Source organism: Arachis duranensis, chromosome 10 (genome assembly GCF_000817695.3).
Source record: "Arachis duranensis cultivar V14167 chromosome 10, aradu.V14167.gnm2.J7QH, whole genome shotgun sequence".
Lineage (NCBI taxonomy): Eukaryota > Viridiplantae > Streptophyta > Magnoliopsida > Fabales > Fabaceae > Arachis > Arachis duranensis.
In genome coordinates this window covers 848,979-858,890 of record NC_029781.3, presented here as the reverse complement: position 1 = coordinate 858,890, position 9,912 = coordinate 848,979, and positions in this window count along the sequence as shown.

The following is a 9,912-nucleotide window of genomic DNA, read 5'->3' as shown; positions in this document are numbered from 1 at the left end:
TTTTTCCTTAATTGTACTAGCTTTTCTTACATAGTGACAATAGGCATTAAACAATACAGGTTAATCAAATTAATTAATCAGTAATAGTGGTCCTTTCTTACTATAATATATATTTTTTGTACAACAATTAACCCATGAAATTGATAAATAACTAAACAGTCAAATGGTATTGTTTAGCTATGTCCATCAATCATGATCACAGTGCCTATTTCATATTTCTTTTTAACTGTTAGCATTTTGTTTGTGTGGGATTCCATCACTGTGGGGACTTCCTTCTATCATTGACACCATATTTATTTATTTATAAATATAAATAATGTAACTGTTATTAACTATTAAGTGGTGACCCAAAATTGAAGGCTACTAGCGAGTGCCATGTGACATGCATCCATTTATTTATTATAACAATTATTAATTATTCCTTTTTTCATGATTATTTTTTTTCTAGAAAAAAAGAGAGTATAAGAACTTATGAAGCAAAGTCTAATACTATATATATAACTTGGTCTTAGCTAAATACTTGAAACAATTATTGGACCAAAAACTAAGAGTTGAAGTCAAAATGAGAATTTCTAAACTCAAGTCATCACCACACAAATAATACATATTGATTTTATAAGAATGAGTAGTGAAATTGTCTGAGTCCAAAATAGTTTTCATATCCAGAACTAGAGAGTGGACAAAAGACAAGTGATGATGATTTGACCATAAAATTATAACCAAGTTCTATAAAGTCATAAAACCAAACATATGATATTGACTTGTTGTAAGAGCTTTACTTTGAATGGATAGAGTTTTGGGTAAAACAAAAATTACCATGTGAAATAAGAAGGATTATTTACATTTACCATGCATGCATGTCGAATTGGTAAGGTATGTAAATTAAGATTGATTGGACGGAGCAATGAGGAAATTGTCGAGTGGGTACAATTTGTTCTATTCATGGATTGTGGCTTATCACTCATTAAGGTATGTGTAGGACATGTCAAGTATCCATGCCTACCTTAGCAATACATGTTAAGCATAGCGTTGACAGGTCCTTCTATAGCAAGAAATTTTGTTACACATTATTCCACTTATTACTTAACTTAAAAGTACATATATCATGTCTATGTGGTCAAAATTTCTTATTATTTATCGCCTTGGTGTGTTTTTTCTTGCTAATACTTTATTTGCTTTTTTAGGTCAATCTAAGGTATAGTCTAGGCTTAGAGTGATTGGTCTTGGTTGGTAGTGTTCAAGGGATTTATTAAATTACGGCGCATAAGATGATAATAACAAGTTCTTATTAATGATTACGGTCACCTCAAATTGTAGTTGAAGATGAAACTCATGAGAGGAAAATTGAGTAAATGGATAGTATTAAACATCACAATTTTGGAAATTCAACTAATTAACGAGACAACCCCATGTGACCTTGAATATAATCATCAATGTATATGAGATCGTTACTAGGTTATTCTTAACCACGGAAACTAAAGCATAAGGAACCTTTCTTTAATTTCTTTTCTCAAAAAGCTAATAAACTGTGAAATTTTAACATTTCTTTTCATTTTGTGACTTATATACACACGCATGTCAAATCAATAACACGAAACTCCTATTATCGGTATTCAAGTTGGGATATGACTTTGACAACCATAAATAAATAAATAAATAAAACATGCATATTACGTCATTAATTAGTTATACTAATATATTGAACGCTTACTAGTTTATATTGAGTTTTATATAATTTTTTTTGTATTTTTTCTTTATTACGAAAATATTGAGAAAACAAGTTATTCCTAGGGTATATTCATGGGAGGAGGGGGACATTATTGAACATAACGCTCTAAATTCAAATAAAACATGAAGAAATAACTATTAATTAGGTTGTTTTATGATGTGAGCTCAATTATTAATCACAAAATAAAAATAAATTAAGTAAAAATATTTAAAAAATAATAGAAAATCATCAGTTTNTGTTAAATTAAAAAACAGTAACTTTGAGTTATTATCTCTAGAGTAAGTTAATCTCATTGTATTAATATTTAATACACATCTAAAATATGATTAATCTTAATTCAAGCTGTTGACTTTAATTATCCTCACAATTATATAGAACTTATTTGTTAATTTAACATACTATTAATACTAATATGTTTAATTTGTAGCAATTCTACTACTATATGTATATTTATCAGTATTTTTTTAATAATCATACATGAATTCTTTTTATTTTTTTAGTTAAAAAATAATTTAAATATATAACTAATTAGTAATAATTATATTTCTGTACAAGTATTAAGAGTGTTTGGTGCATATAGTCATTCAGTCATGAATATGGTATTAAATTATAAAATTTCTAATAGAGTAACCTTTTTATTTACGGTATAATAAAATGAATAATACAAGTAAACCTTAATAGACACTTCTTGTTATATTAGGAAAAAAAATTGATATTATTATCCAATTAAAAATTGTTACACCAATTATTATCATTATACTTTAACTATTACTATTTGAATAGTCATATAATTAAGCAAGGTGGAAACTCAAGTACAGTCGACTTCACGTGAGAGCCGTTAGATGTTAAATTTTTATCTAACGACTCTCAACTATTAACTTCACGTGAAGTCGACTGCACCTGAGTTTTAGTCTAAAAAATGGTGTACACAGTATGGTAAGTTGGTAACTAAGATCTAAGGTGTATTAATTGATGAACAGGAAGATTGCCTTGGTAGGTACCAACAAATCGTAGATGCAGATATATAAGCCCATAGCTTGTGGATGCAGGGGAATATATAAGCAGCTACTCCATCTATTAGGTGCTGTATTTTTGGCTTTTGGCACAACTCAAAATAGTCATCAACATCTATCTCTACCTCATGATTGGCCCAAATCAAATTTCAAACTTTGAAAACAAAATAACAAAAGGTGAAAACTCAACTGTACGTAAAGTTAACAAGTGAAAGTCGATAAATAAAAATTTAGTCAAATTAATTAAATTATTTAACGATTTTCAACTATCAACTTTATGTGAAGTTGATTGCACCTAAGTTTTCACCTTCACTTCTTAAAAAATAGAAAATGTTATTTGTACCCCAAAATCAACCACTAAAACCAGCTATCAATGTATTTATATATAAATACATATGTGGTTTAATTTATTTTCAATATGTATTTATATTTCAATATAGATTTTATATCGATAACTTACTTTGGTGACTAATTTTAGTGTACACGTAGCATAACCCAAAAATAATTCTGATTATGAAAGCAATCTAATTATGCTTAACCATCACTATCTAAATGACTAAATAATCCTATTAACACATATTCGATTAATTTGATCTGATTTGACAAAATTTATAAATTTTGAATATTATTTTAATTTATAATAATAAATATTATTATTTTTTAGAAAAAGCCAAGAATACAACGCATTCTAAATTTTAAATTCTAAATTTTAAATTCTAAGTTCTAAATATAAATTATTGATATAAAATTATTGAAGAACATAATAGTTTAGTTATTGAAATCTTTCAACAAAAATATAATAAATAAATAATTAAAATTTATTTAATTAACAAAGAATATAATATTTTTTATATAAGAAAAAATGTTTAAAGTTAAACCATTCTTGGATTTAAAACTACTTCTGAATAAAGAACTAAAAATACCATATATTTTGACGAGTTTGATGATATTGTTGATAGAAGGTTTATAAATTTGTAATAAATTAAAAGTTTGACGGCTGTGACATTTTAGAAGCATTTTCATTTGAGATTAAAAGTAGCTAGTGGGGGGCTGGTTTGGTAAACTAGCAGTATATTGATGGTGGCTTGATAAGTTGCACTATTACAACGGCTTCTTAATTATATTGTGTTCCCCTTTCTTTTCTCTCCTCTCCAGAACTCATACATTATTTCAAGAGAACCTTGGACAAAACTTTTCTTTATGTTTTTATATATCCTCCTTTTTAATTTGCATCTTTATGAATCTTTTATTTGATACTAGCTAATCGTTTTTACTAGCTACCTATGCCTATTTTATGTTTACACAAATCCTTTATTTTTTATTGGAAAGGTGACAATACTACTCGAACCTGCATTCTACAAGTATTTATTCTGTTCCTATCCATTTGAGACGGGTAATTATTCGTTACGGTACAGAGCACATTTTCAGCAGAGCAAAATCTTGAGCGAGACAAGTCTAAGTTGGGTTTAAGTAATACCTGTCCGTATCTATCTCCAATATATATATATAATATAAAATTTTAATATATAATATATGTAAAATAATTGGTAAAATAATTAATAATATTACATCATATTTAAATTTTTACCTTAATTTATATTATATATGTGACGATAGTTATATAAATTTTAAAATTTTATTTTATTTAGGAATTTTAATAATTATAAGAGCAGAACAAGTATCTACAGAAATAAATTAGAGTTTAACTTTTTACTATTCGCTAATAAGAGTGGGACAGATTTTATGCAAATTATTGTAAGGCGAGATAGAGTCGGATAGGACAAAAACCTACTCCTACCCGGCCCGCCCCATTGCCACCTTCACCTGTAGCCTCATAAATAATAATAATAATAATAATAATAATAATAATAGTTTATTTATCAAATAAAAAAAATAAAAGGCAAATGTGTTATCTCTTCCTTATTGATCATTATGACAAAGGGTTTCATGCATGATCAATGATTGATTAGTTACACTCTGCCTTTCTCCTAAAATCAATCTTTTTGGTCAAGTCTTGATAGAAAGTACGGACTAAATCTAATATATGCAAAAGTGATCTGAATCTAGATCAAGCACAAAGGAAAATTGTCAACAATATTGGACAAAAAATAAATAAAAAAATAAAAAAGGACAAAATAGTCCTTTAAAATTTGAAAAAAATATAATAAATAAAATTTGCCATTGATCAAACTTATTTATCAATCAATTTGCTCACAATACAACCCCTTATGAATAAAACAAAAATGGAATGTGATTTTGAAGGGAAGATTTTGCCTCTGATCTCATGTTCTCAAGGTTATTACACTAGCTAGTACATGGGACTAACAAATGTTCACCAATTACCTCATGGTTGTGGTAGAATGTTCCATGCAAGGCCTCTATTTCTAGCTACCTTCTTAGGATTCAAAGCTACCATCATCACCATGACACCATTCCACAAATCCTTCTCAAGATTTCCCTCTCACCCACGTTATATATACTACTACTCATCTTTTTTTTTCTTTTGTAAAATCACTTCTTCTAAAAGTTTGAGCTGATATTTATATAAGTTTTTTTTAGGTGAAAACTCACGTGCAATCAACTTCACGTGAAATTGATAATTGAGAGCCGTTAGATGAAAATTTAGTCAAATCAGTCAAATCATCTAACGGCTCTCAGTTATCAACTTTACATAAAGTCGACTGTACCTGAGTTTTCACATTTTTTTAAACCACTTATTTTAAAAGCTTAATCTGAGAGAAAAAAATTAATGATTATGTTCTTATATTTTTAAATAAAAAAATTTAGAAGTTCTATTGTTTGTATTAGCTAATTAAATATGATATGGCTTAATCTTTTTCTAACTTTTGGACGACGCATCTTCAAACTGAAATATAACTCTTAATACATTGACGATAAAATCAAATTGAAACAGGTTTAATACGAATTATGCTAATTATGGTTGTGAAATTAATGTGTGATAGTGGAGGGAGAGAGAGAAGAGGGATATTGTGATGGGTCAAACTGGTTATATTTAAGAACAAGAAAATCTTGGCCATATCTGAAATGAGGACCACAGGGAAGAGAGATAGGGTATGGAAGTGGTACCACATGCCTCTTGCTTCAACCATCCAAATGCTAAAGTTGAGAATTGCATGTGTCATCTATCGACTTATATTCACCTCTCAATTATTGCTTATGCATGGTTTTCAAATGTTTATGCAATACAAGTGGCTTCCCCTCCCCTGCCCTGCTGGAATCTATAAATATCAATTTAATTTTCAGGCTTAGTGCTCCATAACAACTCTCTTCTACCTCTTAATTTTAATCCAACACTAGAGTTAAACTAAGTTGGGTTAGTTTAGTAATTAGCTCTCTAGTTAGTCTGCTTAAATAAGTAGTCGGGTTTAAATCTTGTTTTGTACATGCAGAGCAACTTATTAGCTGGCGACAAACTCTTTAATAGGAATCCCGCTAGGGAGTCAATGGAGTATCTGTACAATAGACTGTTTATTTGGTCCAATATGAGTTAAAAAATGAATATCTAGGTTAAAATAATACTAATTTCTCAAACACAATACACTTATACTATTCAGAATAACCATCCGAGTACTAGAGATAATAAACATTTGATATCCTACTGAATCGAGCATCCTAAACCCCATTGTACACGTTGTACAGATACTTTATTGACTCTCTATACTTCATCTTTTAATAGAGTTTCGATTCGTGTTGAATTAGTCTTTGAAAATTAAGTAGAGTTAGTCTATTAGTTAGCTCACTAGCTAGTCCGCTTAAACAAGTGGTAGACTTCGAATTCTGCCTTATATATGCAGCAATTTATTGGGTAGCGACAAATTCTTAAATAAAACTCCGATTCGTAATGAATTAGTCTTTAACTTATCAAATTTTTTTTGTATACGGTGAATCCGTCGGAATGGACGATATCGTAAAAAATAAAAATTGAATAGCGAATTTGAGAGGATAAAATTGTAAGGGAAGCAAAGTAAAAGCTAAGAAATTGCTTTAATTTGAGGAAGAATATAATAATATGTATATAATATTGAATTTGGAGAAGAGAGAATGGAATGGAAGGGGACCACGCACAAAGCAATTAGATGATGATTCTGAAATGGGGATTGAAATGATGCTACGCGTTAAGTTGGAGTTCTTGAATGCAAAGACCTAATCTCATAAATGCATAGTATGTAGGGTTGTCACAATCTCACCTTCTTTGTCGCAAAGCTATTCTCTATCACCCCCCAACCCTTTCAAGCCAAGTACTTTGCTTTCACTACCCACATGCTTACTATTACAACTTCATTTTTCCAACACATTTCATTTTTTGCACATTAATTAATTCCAACATCATCCATTTTGAATTCCTCGTCCAGATGGTTCATATAATTTGTTACATCACATGTACATCACTTCATGCCATCAATTAATTAGGTATCAAATGCTAAGATTTCATACCAGGAATAATAAATTAAGAATGCATACTTAATGTTTAGAATTAATGGATCGGATAATCTCAGTATTGGGGTAGCGTACATACATATCTATACGAGTTTGGTATTTGAGAATATACGATCTGTCTTGTCTTTTAGAGCATTAGAGGTGGCCATGTCATGTAAAGAATATTGATATTTTTTTTATACCATGTATTTATCATGTCACACAAAATTCTTACATTATTATTGTTTTATCTTATCTGTTAGAAAAATTAAGGTTCAATAAGAATCTATCATTAAAAATAATTTTTTCACAATTTGTGCAATTAAATAGACAATACCAAAAATATTCAAAGCAGTAAATATAAATGACAGATATTAAATAATCAGACATTAAAATTTTAACGTGAAAAAATTCCTAAAAAAATTTAGTCCAGTAAAATCTTTCACTATCAAAATAATGGGTACACAATCAGTCTTCTTAATAGTATTAGGGTATTTTAATAATCAACAAAATATATTATGAAAACCGATGAAATCAACATAAACCTTTTATAAAGTAGGTATCTCAAATCAGGTATAAATTTAAAAATAATGTTTTGATCCTAATAATATATAGTAAGGTCCATAATTTAAAGTAAATCACTTAATTATTTTATAAACTTATAAAAGGATCCCGTTAAGAAGACAATGGACTATTGAGTTACAAAATGAACATCATTCATACTATTTAGAATAACTATCTTCACCAAGAATCGAATTCTTGACCTTTCGAATATAGCGCTCTAATACCATGTCATGATACCACTCATTCTAAAAACTTCAACTGATGGAAAAATATAACACTAATAGTTATATCTCTAATACTCCATAAACCTCTATTGTATACATTATATAAATATTCTATTGGCTCCTTATACTTTCTCCTTATAAAAATATCAAAACCTGTTTTGGAAAAACAAAAACTACCAATGAATTGGAATTCATACTCCATTAAGAATGTTAAGTGTAATAAGAACTCATTAATTATATTATATTGGATGAGAATGAGTGTAATGGGAGTAATGAATAGCGGTGGAATATATAGTCATCATCCTTTAATTTGAGTTAAAGTGAATTGAAGTGTATGTTGTTTGTATCCGATTCCAAGAGTGATGATAATTAGTTTGTGCAAAACCAACTTATGAAAATGTCATACCACTTGTATAACAAAAGTAAGCATTATTACATATTAGTGTCTTTGGCACTCTTATAAAAAAAAGTCAAATAGGCCTTACTTTCCACTAATGCTTTGAGAACATTGAAGATCAACCAACAAAAAATACTCAAAGCCATATTAGGTAATATCTTTAAGTTCTCATCTCTCTCTACTTTAAGGGTGACTGATGTTTGGTCCCAACCCTTCCTTTTGCTAAAGAGAACCCACAATGGTAATTTCTTTGATGCTTGTAATTCCCAATTAAAGTATAAATCTGTAGTCAATTTTCCCACCCCTTGTTTCTTTGTTACCTTTGCTCCCTTTTTTCCATGAGCTTATAAAATTGAGTTTGATGGGTCCAAATTCACTCCCCCAAAATATGTACAAGATATAAATTGAGGGTCCTCTGCCACCAATGTCCGGTTAGATCAACAGAATAAGAAAAAATTTAGTACTTCTTTCTCCTATGAATGAAAAGTTTATACTAGTATTTGCAATCTGATACTTACCTATGCTATTATGCTTTTCTGTAAAGTTTCCAAAGTGCTTCTAACCTTTATCAAAACTAATTTACTTCAAGTTTTGTTTTTTTTAATAAATATACAACATACATAAGTATACATCAATTTAATTACCTTGATGAAAATATTTTTTTTTGTTCTAGTGATGCTTTTCTTGTGTCCGGAGACTCATTATAAAGCATAGTTTTTATGAAACATTTAATTAGGTGAAATATATTTATATCTACTAACAAAAAATTGTTATTTTAATATCTAAGAAATATATATAAGTAATTACTAAATAATATTATTATAATATGTCAAAAAAATTAGTATAAGTACTTGATAATATGTTTAAACTTATAAGATTTTGTATGTATAAAGTGTCATAAAATCACTCGTACTAAAATTTTGAACTGATAGGAGAAGGGTTCGATATAGAGTTTTGATACTATATCATGAAACCACTTATCTAAAAAATTTAACCTAATAAAAGAAGACAACATAAATAATTATAGGGTTATGTTAGGTAATCAATAATTTTTTTGAACAACATGAACAACCACCAATCAAATCAAAACACACTACACCTCTAAATTACCGACCTAAATCTTAATATTAGAATAAACATCCGCACACCTAGTGAAATAAACATGCGATATATTTATTGTTCACATTGTTTAGTATTTTAATTGTCTACCTATACTTTTTCATAATTATATAACTAACATAAAGTATTAAGAAAATTGTTACAATAATACAAAATAATTTGTTATAAAATTTAAATTTGTGAATTTTGATGGACAAAAACTAGTGATAGATATGAATAGTATTGATAACTCCTTTTGATATGGGGTGTATAAAGTGTACCTTTTTGTTAAAGGTTCCACTCATTCTCACAAAACCACTCTGATGGTTGAGCCTCCTTTCTCTTTTTTTCTCTCCCATTGGATTGATGATGCCAAACAAACTTTTGTCTTTGTAGTCACATGGAGCTGAATATAATTTTTGTTATTTATATATGACATATTTATTTTCA